Raw genomic sequence first — 17,982 nt, forward strand, 5'->3', positions numbered from 1 at the left:
GATAGCCCTGAGAACAGGTCCTGAAAGACCTCCATTGGTCCATGAAATAGAGGCAATGGAGGGTGAGAAAAAGTTTAACTCATGATGATTACTGGTCAAATGTCTTTGAGGATCCCAGTCCTCAATAATAAGGCTCAAATTATGGCCAGCTGTGGACTGTCCTTCTCTCAAGCGGCAAGGCTTTCAACATGGGACTTCTGAATTCCACCATGACAGGGAAGAATAAAGAGAGGTCTATAATATGAGCACAATATAAGTGTTTTTCTGTTGCTATATGGCTCAATAATATAAATAAGCAGCATAAAATACCTCCCTCAGACTTTGTGGAGACTACAAATGAGTAAGCCAAAAAAGTATATTCCGGGGTAGGAGAAACCCGCACTCTAGCTAGTACTTCCTCAGATCGTTGTTGCAGCTGCTGAAGGCTTCCCCAGGTAACCACAGGAAAGGTTCAAGAGGGGCCCTGAGACCAAGCATGAGTTTTACAATTAGTGTCCAAGGTCAACTGTGCCATCTGAGGTGTTGGGTTGAAGGGCAGGTCCTTTCTGCTCATGGGAAGGTCTTATCCACCAAGCCACCTACCACGTGGAGACAAAACACAAACATACCTTCACTCCCACAGCAGTAAATCTGCAGGACCTTGCCATTCAGGCCCCTGCTGTAGATCTCTTTGGATTGCCAAAGGTTGTGGTGGAAGCTTTTAGTTGAAAATGTATCTCTGCAGCTGTGGCATTGAAGTGATCTTGATTTTAAAATTAAAGGTATGCATTACTGGAAGATGGTGTCAGGCAGGACCAGAGGAAGGGTGAGTGTGTGAGAGAGTGAGCTAGTGTGGGAGAGAGTGTGAGTGGATGTGAAAGTGGACGACCAAACTCCTGCAGTGCAGAGACCTGGAGCAGAAAGTTCCTGTGCTGTGGACAGGAGCAGGTGGCTACCACAGTAAACAGTTCTTCAGAGCACTTCTCCCTGCACCACCAGGAGGTACCACCATTTTGGAAGATCCCCAGTCTTCCCTGGGAAGAGGTAGTGGGAGGGACTAAGTCCCAGCAACTTGAGCCCACCCCCACACCTGGCACCATTGGACCAGTGGATGCTCTGTGTCAACACAGACCAGTGCACAGTAGCAGAGCTCTTGAGGTGCCAGTCGCAAAAGCCATGGACAGCTGAAAGCCCAGCACCATCCCCCACAGGAGCAGCCTGATCAGAGTCGAGATATAACCCTAGCAACACAGGCTGGGGAGCAGACATTCATCCCCAGGCAACAGAGGCACAGACCAGCAGCTGAGACCCATCCTCATAAACTACAGCAAAAACTGAACAGGAGTTGAGCCCTACAGGGCAGAAGCACCCCCCCAGCCACCAGAGGTAGGACCTGGGGCTCCACAGAGGCCTGTGTGGTCCAGAAGCTCACAAGAGTGGTGGGAAGCTGGAGCCTGAGGGGGACTGGTACAATCCAGCTGCCCTCCTCTGGGATGTGCAGGGTGCAGGGACACCAGAGAGGCCTCTGCACCAGTAGCCAACAAGAGCAGTGGGAAGCCCAAGCCTGAGAGAACTGGTGTGATCCAGTGGCCTGCCCACAGAAACTGCAGAGTGCAGGGGCACCAGAGAGGCATGTGTGACCCAGAAGGAACAGTGTGATCTAGTTACCCACAGGACCTGCAGGGTGTTGAAGCACCAGAGAGGCCTATGCAACCCAGCAGGGACTGCACAATCCAGTTACTCATGGGACCTGTGGGGTGTGAAAGCACCAGAGAGGCCTGGGCAACCCAGAAGCTCATAAGAGAGGCAAAGAACCGGGTTCCCAAAGGGACTGTGATCCAGTCACCCGCAGGACCTTCAGGGTGTGGGGGCACCAGAGAGGACTGTGCAACACAGCTGTGCACAAGATAGACATAGAGAATATGAAAATGGCAGTGGAGTAAATGGAAGCTACACAGAAGATCTCCCAGGACCAAATGGGAATTACAAAAACAACAACAAAAAACAAATCCTCAGAAGAAAGCAACAGAAAAGCAGCAGGACAGGACCATATAACCAGGGACACTGGTAGGATCTGTGGGGGCGTAAGAGGGTGGCGGGCTGGGAGCCCATGGACAGCAGCAGTTTTACCTGTGAGCAGCACCCTTGGGGAATAAAGAACAAGCCCACTCTACAGCACAGAGAGCCAGGACAGAGCACTAAAATAGCCACAGCCACTCACCTATGGGCTAAAGCAGAGAAAGGGCAGACTGGGCTGGAACTCTGTAGGGACACACAAAATTTGGAGGGCACTCAGTTTTTTTGCAGAGTTGCTGCCACAAAAAAAAAAAAAAAAAAAAAATTGTGGCCAGTGTGCTCCTTCCAAGAACTGTGGGGAAAAGCAGCAGCCTCCACCTCAGAGAGTCAGCCTTTCCCAGGTGAGGCAAAGAATTGAAAATTGAGGCTCATTGACAACCAGCATCTATCCCACCCTCTGGAAATCCTTTTATGCAGAACACCAGGGCTACATTTCAAAGTGCTGAGTAAATGAGACTACTAGCCTCCAGGAAAAACATAGGGGAAAACAGAATCATTCGTAGGCTTGCAAATCTACCCAGGAAAGCAAGACTTGATAGTGGTGTTAAATGTGGGTCCACCCAGGCCCATCCATATGCAGTAGATGGAACCTCAAACAGCAGAACACCAACAATGAAAAGAAAAATTTGGCAGGCTCCAAAACCCACTGAGATAGTCAAAATGGTGAAACAAATCTCAAATGAGAGAACTCTATCGAAGATGAGGTCAACGAAATGCAGCTAAGCAAATGATCAGAGGTAGAGTTCAGAGCCATGATCTTGAGGAAGCATGGGAAAGGACATCAGCACCATGAGTAAAGATATAGAAATATTGAAAACCAACCAAGTGGAAATAAAGAATGACATAGCAGAAATTAAGAACATATTGAAAGGACTAAACAGCACAGTAGAGGAAACTGAGGACTGGATCAGTGAATGAGAAGACAGGGTAGAAAAAATCAACCAATCAGAAAACCAAAAGAGAGGAAAAAAAAAAAAACACAGCTTAAGAGGACTGTGGGAAAACTGGAAACGTAATAACATTCACATCATAGGAGTCTCCAAAGAGGAAGAAAATGGGCAAGGGTTAGAAAATATATTTGAAGAAATAGTGACAGAAAACTTTACTAACTTGGTGAAGGAAGAAGACATTCAAGTTCAAGAAGCACAGAGAGCCCCAAGTAAGAAGAACCCAAGACACATAGTAATTAAAGTGCAAAAAATTAAAGACAAAGAGAGAATCCTAAAGGCAGCAAGAGATAAACAAGAGGTTACCTACAAAGGAAACCCCGTAAGGCTCTCAGCTGACTTCTCAACAGAAACACTTACAGGCCAGAAAGAAGTGGCATGAAGTAATCAAGGTCAATAAAAACAAGGATCTGAATCCAAGACTACTCTATCCAGCAAGGCTATCATTCGAAATAGAAGGTAAAATAAAGAGCTTTCGACACACACACACACACACAAAAAAAAGGCTAAGAGAATATATTAACACCAAACCAGCACTGAAAGATATCCTAAAAGGACTGCTATAATTAGTAGAAGAAATACAAAGAAAAATATAATCACACTAAACAAAAAAGGCATTAAATAAGTACATATCAATTATCACCTTAAATGTGAATGGTTTGAAAGCTCCGATAAAAAAAAACACAAAGTAGTTATCATGGCCGGTTTGACTCAGCGGTTAGAGCATCAGCCTATAGTCCAGAGACACCTGGGTTTGGTTCCCACTAAAGGCACATATATTGGTTACAGTTTGTCCCTGGACCTGGTTGGGCCATGCAGGTGGCAGCCACTCAATGTGTACCATTCATGTCAATGATTCTCACTCTCGCTACCTTCCACTATATTAGAACAAAAAATGCCCTCAAGTGAGGATAAAAACAAAACAAAACAAAACAAAAGACAAAGAATAGCTGACTGAATAAGAAAGCGTGACTCACATATATGTTGTTTACAAGAGACCCACCTCTCAACAAAAGACTCACATAAGTTGAAAGTGAAGGGATGAAAAATAACTGTTCAAGCAAATGGAAAGAAAAAAAAGCTGGGGTAGAAATACTCATATCTGATAAAGTAGATTTAAAAATGAAGGCCATGCCCTGGCCAGTTTGGCTCAGCGGTTAGAGCGTTGGCCTGCGGTCCGGAGAGACCCGGGTTCGGTTCCCGCTAAGGGCACGTACTTCGGTTGCAGTTTGTCCCCGGCCCTGGTTGGTCGTGCAGGTGGCAGCCACTCGATGTGTCCCTTCACGTCAATGTTTCTCACTCTCTCTCCCTTCCTCTCTCTCCCTCCCACTCTATCTGTACAAAAAATGGAAAAATATCCTCGGGTGAGGAAAAAAAAAAAAAATGAAGGCCATAACTAGAGAAAAAGAAGGCTACTATGTAATATTGAAAGGATTTATCCAACAGAAAGATATAACCTTGGTAAACATATATGCATCCAATACAGGAGCACCAACATATATTAAAAATCTTCTGGAGGACTTCAAAGGAGAAAGCAACAGCAAAACAATCATAGCAGGGGACTTCAACACCCCGCTGACATCAATGGATAGATCCTCTAGACAAAAACACTTAACAAGAAAACAGACTCTAAATGAAGCACAAGATCAAATGGATTTAATAGATATCTACAGAGATTTACACCCCAAAACTGCAGAATTCACATTCTTCTCAAGTGCACATGGGACATTCTCAAAGATAGACCACATGTTAGGGCACAAACTAAGTCTCTACAAGTTCAAGATGATGAAAATCATATCAAGCATAATCTCCAATCACAAAGGCATGCAAGTACAAATCAATTGCAACAAGAACATGCAAAGACATTTGAAAACATGGAGGCTAAATAGCATGATATTGAACAATGAATGGGGTACCATGGACATTATTAAGAAATTAAAAACTTCCTGGAAACCAATGAAAACGAACACACAACAACACAAAATCAATGGGATGCAGCGAAAGCAGTTCTGAGAGAGAAGTTCATAGCACTACAGGCCTACCTCAAGAAACAAGAAATTTTTCTAAGACTATCTTACCTCACAACTTAAAGAACTAGAAAGCAAACTAGAGCAAGTAGAAGGAAGGAAATAGTAAAGATCAGAGCAAAAATAAATGACATGGAGACCATAAAAAACAATTCAAAGGATCAATGAAACAAAGAGCTGGTTCTTAGAAAAGATAAACAAGATTGATGGACCCTTAGCTGGACTCTACCAGAAACAAAGAGAGAGAACCCAAATACACAAAATCAGAAATAAAAGAGGAGAAATAATAACTGACACCACCAAATACAAAGAATTTTTAACAAATATTATGAACAATTATACAGCAAAAATTCAACAATCTAAGCAAAATGGACAAATTTCTAGAAACACATAGTCTCCCAAAACTGATCTAGAAAGAGGCAGAAAACTTGAACAGACCAATAACAATAGAGGAAAATGAAGATGTAATCAAGACTCTCCCTGCAAACAAAAGCACAGGTTCGGATGGCTTCACGAGGGAACTTTACTGGACATTCAAAGAAGAACTAATACCCATTCTACTAAAACTATTATTAAAAAAGAAAAACAAGAAGAAGGAAGACTTTCAAACTCGTTTTATGAGGCCAGCATAATTCTAATTCCAAAACCAGAAAAAGACACTACAAATAAAAAAAACTAAAGGCCAATAATTCTGATGAACATAGATGCCAAAATCCTGAACAAAATACTAGCAAATCAAATCCAGCAATACATCAAAAAAATTATTTACCATGACCAAGTGGGATTCACCCCAGGGATGCAAGGCTTGTACAATATTTACAAATCAATAAATGTGATACACCACATAAACAAAATGAAAGATAAAAATTATATGATCATATCAATAGATGCTGAAAAAGCATTCAACAAAATCCAGCACCCATTTCTGATATAAATGCTCAGCAATCTGGGAATAGAGGGATCATATCGCAACATAATAAAGGACATATATGAAACTCCTACAGCCAACATCATACTCAATGGGCAAAAACTAAAAGCATTTACCTTAAGAACAGGAACAAGACAAGGATGCCCACTTTCACCACTCTTATTTAACATAGTACTGAAAGTGTTAGCCACAGCAATCAGACAGGAAGAAAAAATAAAAGAAATCTAAATTAAAAAGGAGGAAATGAAACTGTGATTATTCACAGATAACATGATACTATACGTAGAAAACTCCAAAGACTCCATCAAAAATTTACTAGACTTAATAAATGAATTTGGAAAAGTAGCAGGATACAAAATTTACATAAAGAAATCAACAGTTTCTTATACACCAACGATGAACTCACAGAAAGAGAAACAAAAAATCCCATTTACCATCACAGCAAAAAAAAAAAAAAAAAAAATAAGATGCCTAGGAATAAACTTAACCAAAGAAATAAAGGACCTATTTGCAGAAAACTACAGGTCATTTAAAAAGAAATAGAGGAAGATATAGAAAAGCAGAAGCACATACCTTGTTCATGGATTGGAAGAATTAACATCATTTAAATGACTATATTACCCAAAGCAATCTATAGATTCAATGCAATCCCCATCAAAATACCAATGACATACTTCACAGAAGTAGAACAAATACTTCAAAAGTTCATATGCAACCAAAAAAACCTCAAATAGCCACAGCAATTGTGAAACAGAAGAACAATGTTGGAGGGATTATATTACCAGATTTCAGGTTATACTACAAAGCCAGTGTAATCAATACAGCTTGGTACTGGCATAAGAACAGGCAGATAGATCAATGGAAAAGAATACAGAACCCAGAAATGGACTCAAGACAGCATGTTCAATTAATATTGGACAAAGTTGGCAAGAGCATACAGTGAAGTAAAGACTGCCTCTTTAATAAATGGTGTAGGGAAAATTAGACAGCCACATGCAAAAAAATGAAACTAGACCATTGACTTACACCATATACAAGAATAAGCTCAAAATGGATAAATAACTTAAATGTGACTCATGAATCCATAAGAATGCTAGAAGAAAATGTAGGCAACAAAATTTGAGACATCATACGCAGCAGAATTTTCACTGATACATCACCTAAAGCAACAGAAACAAAGGAGAAAATGAACACATGGGACTACATCAATCTCAAAAGCTTCTGCCCAGCTTAAGATACAATCATCAAAATGGAAAGGCAACCCACTGTATGGGAGAGCATCATTGCCAATGATACATTAGATAAGGGGTTAATTTTTAATATATATAGAGTGCTCATACAACTCAACAACAGTGGGCAGAGGAACTAAATAGACACCTCTCCAAACAGGACATACAAATGACCAAGGGACATATGAAGAAATGCTCAACATCACTAATCATCAGAGAGATGCAAATTAAAACAACAATAAGCTAACACCTCACACCTGTCAGAATGGCCGCCATCAACAAATCATCACACTACAAGTGTTGGCGATGGTATGGAGAAAAGGGGACTCTAGTACACTGCTGGTGGGAATGCAGACTGGTGCAGCCACTATGGAAAACAATATGGTGTTACCTCCAAAAATTAAAAATTGAAATGCCATTTGACCAGTGTTCCCACTTCTAGGAATACACCCTACGAAGCCTGAAACACCAATCACACAGAATATATGTACCCCCATATTCATAGCAGCACTATTTACAAGAGCTAAGATCTGGAAACAGCCCAAATGTCCATCAGTTGACAAATGGATAAAAAATCTGTGGTACATATACACAATGGAGTCCTATGCAGCTGTAAGAAAGAAAGATCTCTTATCCTTTGAGACTACATGGAGGGACCTGGAAAGTATCATCCTAAGCAGAACAAGCCAAACAGAGAAAGACAAGTATCATATGATCTCACTTATTTGTGGAATATAATTAACATAACAGTCTGAGGAATGGGTTTCCCAGAGACATGAAAGTGAGGTACAGACTGACAATCTCCAAAAGAGGAGGTGGGTGAAAGAGATAAACCACAGAACTTATATACATGTATGCATGAACATAAGACAGACATCAAAGCTGCAAACTGGGCGGGGAGGGTGAGGGAGGGGGAAAGCTGTTGGAGAAAAAGAGAAACATCTGTTACAAAAATAAATAAATAATTAAAAAATATATATATATAAAATGCAAAAAAATAAAAATTAATAAAAATAAAAATTAAAGTATAGATTGTTAGAGATAGTTGATTCACAAGGAGTTCACCAATATTCCTTCTCTTTTTGTTTTGTAATTATAATTTTAAGGTAGCATGAGCACTTTTAACAACATCTTGCCCTGTAGCGTTATAGGGTATGCCAGTTTTATGCCTAATGCTCCACGGTTGGAGAAATAATTTAATGCTTTGAGATCTGTGGGCTGCTTTTAGTAGCACCCCCATGTGTGCAAAACAGGACAGCCATTGATGCTAGTATCCTTGGCTTTTTCTCTGGTAGCAGCAGTTGCATGCAGAAAATTGGAATGGGTATTAACAGTAGCATGTACCCACTGAAATCAACCAAATGATGGTATATGTGTTACATCTGTTTTCCATAAGGCATTGGGGGTTAAGCCCCCAGGATTGACTCCTGCTGATGTTGCAAATCCTCCCAAAAGTTGGCAATCTTGGCAAGCCTTAATAGTATCTTGAGCTTCCAAAAGGGTCAAATGAAAGGTTTTCATGGGTGTTCTAGCATTTTGGTGAAAAAAGGCATGTAAACTTTGCACTTGCTGAAATGCAAGAGTTGTTGCTATAATGGCATCTACCTACTGATTTTCTCGTGTTAAAGGTGTGAGGGGCATGGAATGAGATCAAATGTGGGTTATAAAAATAGAATGATTTTGTTGGTCTACTAAAGTTTGGGGAGACAAGAATAAGGTTAATATACACTGATAAGCTAAAGGCTTAACAAAGGCTTGCTCTATTCTTTGTAATGTTGTGGTCGAAATTTGGTCTGTGGGAAGAGACAGACTACATGCACTCAGAGGATTAGAAAAGTACTGTTTAATGTGCTCTGGTGCTGAGTCACCTCCAAAAGCTGAGCCCCAAACCTGGGTTCCAGGCACTTTTATACACAATAAGCTTCTGGGTATTTGGGGGCTCTCTAGTTCTATTGTAGTTTAGGTGGTTGGTGGATGTAAGGGGATTACAAAAGCCAGGGGCAGAGTCTCTGCACTGCCTAAGGGGCTGCACCTGGCTTTCCTTCTCATTTCCCCTCTTGATTTTTAAGCTGCTCCTAGAAGACTTAGAAAAGATCTTAGACAGGGAGTTCCCTTAGTGCCTCCTAAGGATGAGGGGTGATGATCTCTCTGACTGCTTCCTGCTGGATAGAGGTGTTGAAGGGGAGGGATGCAGCAACTAGAGTTCTTCACCATCCAGAGGAGAGTAGTTGGGACTTCTCATTTGAAGTATCATTTTGAGCTTTATTCTTTCTAAGTGAGAGGAAATGAAATGGGTTAGCATGTTGAGACTACAACGGCCAAACAGGAATGCTATAAAAAGCATTAAGAGAGGGCCAGCTAATGGGAGTACCCAAGATGCCCAGTTCCATATGTTATTCCAGGAACTCCAAGATTCTGATCATTTCTGTCTTCTGTAATTTGTAGCTTAAAGTGCTGGGTCATGTCTCTAACTATTCCTGATTAACATAAAAGCAACATTCCTCATTTAAGAAGAAGCATATTCCTCTCCTTTCAGCAATCAGTAGGTCTACCCCCCTTCTATTTTGTAATACGACTGCTGCTAAGGAGTCTACTTGATCCTGTAAGGCTACTAAGGATACAGAGTCCATTGCTGGGATCAGTCTAGCAGGTAATGACCATCAATTCTACTGGTGGAGTCCTCGGGCATTTGCCATAGATTGATCAGCATGTTTTTCTGTCCTCTTAAGGGTGATCTGCAGAGGATTGTTCACACTGGTGGTCACTCTCCAGGCAGGTTGGTTGTCATTTGGGAGGTGAGCTGCCTTTACCTGTAAATGGTGGATCCAGGTATTCACACCTGCAATCTTAAGAGCTGTGGGAGTGATTAGTATAACTAAATAGGGCCCTTTCCAAGTTGGTTTGAGGGGTTTTCTTTTCCAGCCTTTTATACAGACTTGGTCCCCTTGTCTGTGGGGATGTACAGTTATTCCCAGGGAAATGGGTATTCTATTGGTTACCCACTTATGTACCTCAAGAATTTTTTTCTAGTCTTTGCTGTTGTTTCTAGATTTCCAAATTTTTCAGTTTTTTATATCTCCTTTGAATTTTATCATTGGGGGAGGTCTCCCATATAAGATTTCAAAGGAGGAGAAGCTTATCTTTGCCCAGGGGTGGGGGAGGGGGGACAACATACTTGTGGGAGAGCTAGGGGAAGTATATCAGTCCAGGGCAGGTTGGTTTCTTGACATAGTTTGGCCATGGTCTGCTTAAGGGCCTGATTCATGCATTCTACTTTCCCTGAGCTCTGGCACCAGTAGGCCATGTGAAAAATTCCACTGGATGCCTAGAGTTTTAGCTACCTGTTGTACTATTTCTGCTATAAAGACAGGGCCATTGTCTGATCCTATAGTCAATGGCATTCCATATCTCAGAATGATGTCCCTCGGTAGAGCTTTGGTTACTTCTCTTGCCTTTTCCATATGTGTGGGGCAATCTTCAACCCAGCCTGAGAAAGTACAGATGAAAACCAGGAGATAATTATTTTCTCTACTTGGTTCTATTTTTGAGAAGTCTACCTCTAGATCTTCAATGGATGCTTGACTGCAGTGCTGGATCCCAGTGGGCTGGGTGGGGCCTTGTCTGGCATTGTTTTGAGCAGAGGAGACAACATTGGGAGAAAAAAGGCACAGAGGGATGGAAGTCAAGCAATCAGGTAGTACTGGCTTAATAAGGCTTCTAGGGTGGTTTTTCACAGATAGGTGAGTTCATATTATTGGAGGACTAAGCAATGGGTTAATTGTTCAGGCATGTAAATTCTGTGGTCTGTGAGTATCCACCATTTTTCCTTTGTTATATTTCCTCCCTCCTGTTGTGCCCATTCTTCTTCCTGGGCCATGTGCAGTCCTGGTAGGAGAATTGAACAACACCCCCACAGCTCCTAGAGCAGTCACCCCAGGATCTCCAGAGACCCCATCCACCAGCCTGTGGGATCTTAAAGTCCTGGAGCTGGTCCACATGGAAGCAGTGGCCACCCATGCAGGTCTGACATGGAATGACCACTGAGATGCCCAGAGTAACAGAGGGGAGCATAGGGCAGCAGCAGCTATGGACAGTGGTGTGAGTCAGGCCCAAAGGTCAGCTGATATTGGCGGTCTGTGTCATAGTCTTTGCCAGAGAAAGTCACCAGCAGGTGCAGGGGAACCTCTGGCTTGTCTAAGAAACAGTGTCCATGGTCATTGTCCAGGAAGTCCATAATAAAGCAGGCACTACAGTGGGACCAGGGCTCCCTGGGATCCACATGAGTCATCACAGAAGCCATGACATGACGAGAGGCACTCCCAGGATTGTTCAGACTGACATAGGCTGTGAGTTGTCATGGAGCATGTTGAAGATGTGGTCCAGTTCATAAACAGCAGTGAAGGCCAATTGGAGCCCATCATCCTATACAATAGCACAGCTCTGAGCCAGGTCACACACAGTGCCCATGTCAGCCATGCCCAGGGTGTCACAGTTAGAGACCCCACACAGGCCCTGATGAGTAAACAGCAAAGTGATCTGGGTCCGAGTCCTCAGAAGTGTTGAGTCCTTGCTGCCAGGCACAAAAGTTGTGCAGTATCTGGGAGGTGCTGGGTCCCACCTGGGGCCCTTCTTCTCCTGGCCCTAGAACCACTACCAAGATGACAGTGTTGCAGATGCTTGGATGCTTGAAGGCCTTGGCTGCAGCCACCATGACTGGGGGCAGGTAGCGCTTTATCCCTGTGCCATAAACTGCTGCCATCTTGTAATCTGCCACCATCAAGGTCTCCACAAATCTACTCAGGAAAGCAGAGCACTTGGCTCTTTGAGGGCTGGGCCTGGGGTTCCCAGGAAGAGTCTTGACACTGCACATGGAGCCCTGGCTGCTGGTGGGACTCTTCCAGCATAGGATATGAGTCCCAGGCCCCTTGCAGAGTTAGGAGTACCTCCCAGGGCCTGGATGTGGAGTTTGATCCCATGATGTTGCAGTACCCCTAACAGGGCTTCCTCGCTCCAGTGCAGAGATGCCACCGACTCTGGATCTCCATTGATGATGCCAGTGAGGTAGGTGCCTAGCTCTGCCCCACCCAGCAGTTCAGACACATGGCCCAGGTTATGCACTGTCAGCCCCTCAACCTGCACTCCTGGGTCTTGCTCCAACTCTAGCAGCAGTGTCTGCTCAAAAGCAGGCAAACTATACCAGAGCCTGGCAGAGATACCCAAACCAGGCAGGATGCTGCCCTGAGTTTCTCAGGAAACACAATCTCCTCTTCCCAGGGGAGGGGCTGGCCAGTGGGCTGAGGGCAGGAGGGAGGCCAGCAGCAGCAGGAACAGCCACAGGGAAGGTCACAATGGGGATCAGCAGATGGGGTTGGGCTCCCCACAGCCAGCTGCCCCTCCAGCCCCTCCTGGGATGTTGGTCTGGCTGGAACATGGCAGGGAGTTGAAGCTAGGAGGAACTAAGGCCATCTGGGCACAGCATTCCTTACACCCTGGCTTTGTGGAAAGCTTTTCTCTGCAGCCTGGGGCTCAGACTAGTGCCAGGGTCAGAGACAGTTTCACAGGCTGGGGACCTTCAGGCAAGATGGAGAAAACTTGCCCCTTGGCTTGGGAGAGGTGCCTAGTGGCCTGGCTCCTGCAAACAATTCTCTCCTGCCTCTTTGTCTCTCCCTGCTTCTGTCTCCCACAGATTCTCTGACCTCTCTCTATCTACCCCAAACTCTGGCTTCCCTCTGTGCCTTTGTCTGTCTCTCTCCTGCCCTCTCCCATGTCTCTGTGTCTGTGGGTCTGCCTGAGGGTTCCTCATCAGGTAAGGCCTCTCATGCCCAGGCTTCTATGTCTAGATGTCCAGCTGGCACCTGGGTCTGGAGCCACTGTCTGGCTTCTATGACAATCCACTGGCATTCTTCTATCTCGAATAGAGTGAGAATGACCCTCACAGTCGACCCTGGTGAGGCAATGAGTCTAGAAAACTGACCCTCCTTTTTGTAGGGTCCCATCAAGACCCATTCTCTGTGAACCCCTTGTCTCCTGCAGTGGTAACTGCATTGCCACTGGGGGTTTTGGTCTCTGGGTTGCTGACCTGAGACATCTTCCTACTGGCTCTGGCAACTCTGGCTCTAGCAACCCTGGCTTCGGCGGTGCATCGGCGGGTTATTGGGGTGAGATGGATGAGGTGGACTGTCGGGCAGGTGAAGTTTCCCATTTTTAGGTAGTGGGGTGTATGGCAGTAGCAGTGGAAGGGCCTCTTCTGAATCCCCTTGTAATATAGGAGGCTGCTTAATTCACTGTGAAGTCTTCCTTTCACCTTGTGCCATGAGAACCTTACACTGTCCTTGACTAGTAATACAGAATCAGACCCAAGGAGGCTGATTTGCTCTATTTCCAACCACTGGTCTATGTAGAGAAGTTGATCTGGAGGACCAAGTCTCTGGTGACTACCCTATACCCGGACTGGACTGTAGGGACATCAAGGGTGCCTTCAGAGGGCCATTCCACACCAAAATCGGGCCATTCTAATTCACAGAGGGTGTGCAATTTTCTGGGGGTGGATTTGACCCCATAATCTCCTGAGAACCACTTTATAAAATTCTTTATTATACACTCTAGAACAATGGGTTTAGAGGAATTTCTCTCCATAATGATATCTAAGATGGTTAAGCAAACCTCCCAGTGAACAGTGTCATGGGACAAATGGGAAGAACTCTCGTTTCATCCTCCTGGCCGCTCCCCTCCTTGGGACTTAGGCGCCTTTTGGCATTGGCAGGTTAGTATAAGCCCCTGACTTGGATAGGGTTTGCTGGTGGAGACAAGGTCCCCAAGAACCTAATACTGCCCTTAGCCATATGAGGTCACCACGGATGCTCAGGTTGGGACTCATGCAGGCTCCATAATAGGTGCTGTGGAGCAAGGTCATTCATACACACAATCACACAGAATTTAATCTTTCCACCCAGGAATACCCTATCCTATGTGGCATCTATGCCACCTGGGAGGTGAACAAGCTTTCCTTCCACCTTAGAGGCGGGCTTGAACTCAGTCTTGAGTCCCCGGGGACACTTACTGATCTGATATCCTGGAAGGCTTTTCTATCCTCCCCAGAGTCAATTTGAGCATAGTGGTGGCCAACTATAGATGGGCCTGGCGAGGGTCAGGGTCAAGTGAAATTACTGGTGGTGTGCCTTCCTTCTAGTCATGAGGGCTCAAAATTAATGTCTCCTTTCTCTTGGCTTCCCACAATGGTAGCTGCAGGAAGCTGTCCAACACCCCAAAATGTTGTGGCAGAAATTTGGTCATGGGAGAACACAGATTGCATGCACTCGGAGGATCAGAAAATGACTGTTTAATATGCACTAGTGTGGGCCCAGTGGAGTCACCTCCAAAGGCTGAACCCCGATCCCAGGTTTCAGCTGCTTTTTATACACAATAAGCTTCCAGGTATTTGGGAGCTTCCTAATTCTGCTGTAATTTAGGTGGTTGGTGGATGTAAAGGGATTATAAAAGCCGGGGGCGGAGTCTCTGCACTGCCTAAGGGGCTGCACCTGGCTTGCTTTCTCAGTAACACTTTAACTACATAAAGTGAATCACTAAGTATATTTAAGGGCTTTTCTGTACATTGCTGAAGAGCTAATATTTCAGCCCATAATTCAGCACACTGAGTTGACCCAGGCTCAAGGCTGCTAATGTTTCTCCATTCCTCATCTTCTTTCTAGGTTACACCTGCTTTGTGAGATTTACCTAATCTATCAATGAACACGGTTTTAGCCTAGGTAATGGGGTATTAACTAATTTTTTGTACTATATTAACATATAATTGAGGAATATTTTGTAATTTGTCCAATGAAATCTGCTAGAGCTATCTGAGTCTATTGCCTGGGAAATCAAAATGGTAAATTGTTCCTGAGTAAGAGGCAAATTTAGAATCTGAGGGTCATACACTGACAGTTCTTGTGTTCTTTTTCTACCCTTGGCTATTAGATTTGCTAATTGTTTGATAAATAGAGTTATTGTTTTAGACAGGGTAGCTGGGAGAAAGATCCATTCGAGATATTTTACTTCAAGAGTTAATTGTCCTATTAATGCTGTAGGGTATGGTGAAGTTGGATATACAAATAGCTGAATATGATCCTTAAATGACTGATGATGAGCTTGTTGGGTTTGTATTTGAGTAGTTATTTCTCTAAGTTCTTTCTGTGCCTCTATAGATAAAGTTCTAGGTGAATCTAGTGTGGATCACCCTTAAGAGTGTTATATAAATGAGTTAACTGCTGAGTAGTGAAACCAAGCATAAGTCAAAGCCAACTGATGGCCCCCAATAATTTTTGTAATTCATTTAAAGTTGTCACTTTTACTGGAATGATAAGTTTCTGGGGGTGAATAGTTCTTGTTCTTAATATCCACCCTAAGTACTGCCAAGGTTCTAATTGCTGTACCTTGTCTGGAACAATTTGTAATCTTGCCTCTTTCAAAGTCTCCTAAAGCATTACATAGGCCTGGTTTAATTCTTTTGAGGCAGCTAACAAAATATCATCCATATACTGGTATAGGTAAATGGTTGAAAATAATTTCCATACTGGATCAATAGCACGATGGACATAGTATTGACAAATTGTTGGACTATTCATTGTTCTTTGGAGTAGTACCTTCCATTGAAACCATTACATTAGTTCACTATTGTTAATGGAGGGCACAGAAAAAGCTAATTTCTTTTGATCTGTAATGACTAAAGGGATAGTGTAAAAACAATCCTTAATATCTATAACAATTGCAGGTCATTTTTCAGGAATCATTGTAGGATTGGGGAGCCCAGGTTGTAGTGCTCCCATGGGTTCTATAAGAGCATTTATTTCCCTCAAATTATCTAGAAATCTCCATTTACCACCTTTTTTAGGAATAACAAAAATGGGAGTTATCCAGGGACTGATGAAAGTTTATATATGACCTGCTTCCAATTGTCCTTTTAATAACTTGTTTGCTTATAAAAATTTTCCTCTTTTAAGGACTACTGATTAACCCATACAGGCTCTGTCATTTACCAGGCCATTGAAGGGAGGGAAATTGTACCAGTGATCCCCAGCCAAAAGGCTGAGTTTTAATAATCATTCTCCATTGAGAGAGAAGATCCCTTCCCCACAAATTTAGGGGAAACTCCATAATATAAGTTTGAATCCATCCTTTTTGTCCATCTGGACCTATACAGGAAAGAGAGTGAGTATTTTGTTGAGGAGCTTGAGTTCCTCCCACTCTTGTTACTAACAGGGGTACTGGGGCTTTTGGCTATTTCTTAGGCCATTCTCTAGCTGTTATAATAGAAATGTCTGTCCCTGTATTCACTAATCTTGAAAATAGTTGCCCTTGTATATTAATGGAGAGCAAGGGCTTTGTGGTGTTAATAGCAGCTGTTCAGAAAACATCACACTGACCAGTGCTTCCAAACCCTGTATTTCCTCTTAATGTGGAGGTGGCTCTGGGACCCACAATGGTAACAAAAAGAATTGAGGTATTTGGTTTCCCAATGTTAATACATGAAGCCCACCACCGTAAGCATTACTTTAATTTCTCCTTCAAAATCTGAGTCAACTACCCTTGACATCATTTGTATTTCTTTTATTGTTAAACTAGATCTTCCAATCACTAGACCCATCTTTCTCTCCAGCAAAGAGCCACAAACTCCAGTAGGAGCTAGATAAGTAACATTAGATTCCTTGAGGGTTAATTTTGTGGTAGTAATAAGGTCCAGGCCAGTACTTTATGCTGTTGATGCTTGAAGGTCTCCAACCCTCCGCTTGATTGAATGAAAAAATCCTGAGGCTGAGGGACCCACGGGAGCTGTCAGGGCACTGGGTCTCATGCCCCTCCTCCCATTTCCCAACAAGGGATTTTTAATTTTGTCAAAATTAGATTTACATTGATTGGATGATGTAGCCCTTTGCCATATCGAGGACAAGACTTAGTAGGAATGCCACTGGTTCCAACCTTTCTTTTTCTACATTTCTTCTGAAAATGTCCTGGCTTGCCACAATTGAAACATAATTCAGATTCTCATTGCCCTTTTTTGAATCCTCCAATTTGCAACGTTCCAGGAGCAGCAGCTAATGCTCTGACCAATGTGTTTCTGTCCCTACATTCTGACATACTTTATATATCCACTTCCTTTGAGGTTTTTCCCTTCAAAAGTACAGCCTGACACTCTGCATTAGTATTTTCATAGGCTAGTTGTAATAACAATGTATATGTTGCTTCTGTATTATCAAGCTGTCTACTTGCTGCTGCTTGCAACTGATTAATAAATGACACATTAGATTCCTGTGCTTCTTGCCTAACTGTAGCAAAAAAAGCCTGTCTTTTCTTCAGACTCTGGAACCCTTTGCCAAGCTTTGGTAGCTAAATCTGAGGCCAGACCAAACAATCTAGCATTTTGCCTTACCTGTACTTGGGAATCTAAAAAGGTTCTTTGCCCTAGTAATATGTCTTGCTCAATAGGAATCCCTGCTCCTAGATTCTCTAATGCCTGTTTTGTGGCTCCTTCTTGATATTCTATTTTCCACATGGCAAATTGGGCAGGTGTCAGCACTGTTTTTATGGGTACTGTCCAAACCCAGGGAGTCATCTGATAACTACTGGCTATTCCCTCTAATATTCCTATAGTAAAGGAACTTTGTAAACCATTTTCTATTATGTTTCACCTGAATTCTTTAAAAACTTGATAGGGTGAACATTCAAGCACAGGTTGTTAACCTGGCTGAATAATAGCTGGGAAAGATCCAAAATCTCCAGCTTTCCTAGCTTTTCTAAGACAG

At 43.1% G+C, this 17,982-nt stretch overlaps 1 pseudogene; it reads right to left on the bottom strand.

Annotated features, from left to right (window-relative positions):
• Positions 1-8,539: 8,539 nt before the first annotated feature.
• Positions 8,540-17,732, bottom strand: LOC118635347 (annotated as a pseudogene).
• Between the last annotated feature and the right edge of the window lie 250 nt (positions 17,733-17,982).

The sequence above is a fragment of the Molossus molossus genome, unplaced genomic scaffold (genome assembly GCF_014108415.1).
Source record: "Molossus molossus isolate mMolMol1 unplaced genomic scaffold, mMolMol1.p scaffold_m16_p_2, whole genome shotgun sequence".
Classification (NCBI taxonomy): domain Eukaryota; kingdom Metazoa; phylum Chordata; class Mammalia; order Chiroptera; family Molossidae; genus Molossus; species Molossus molossus.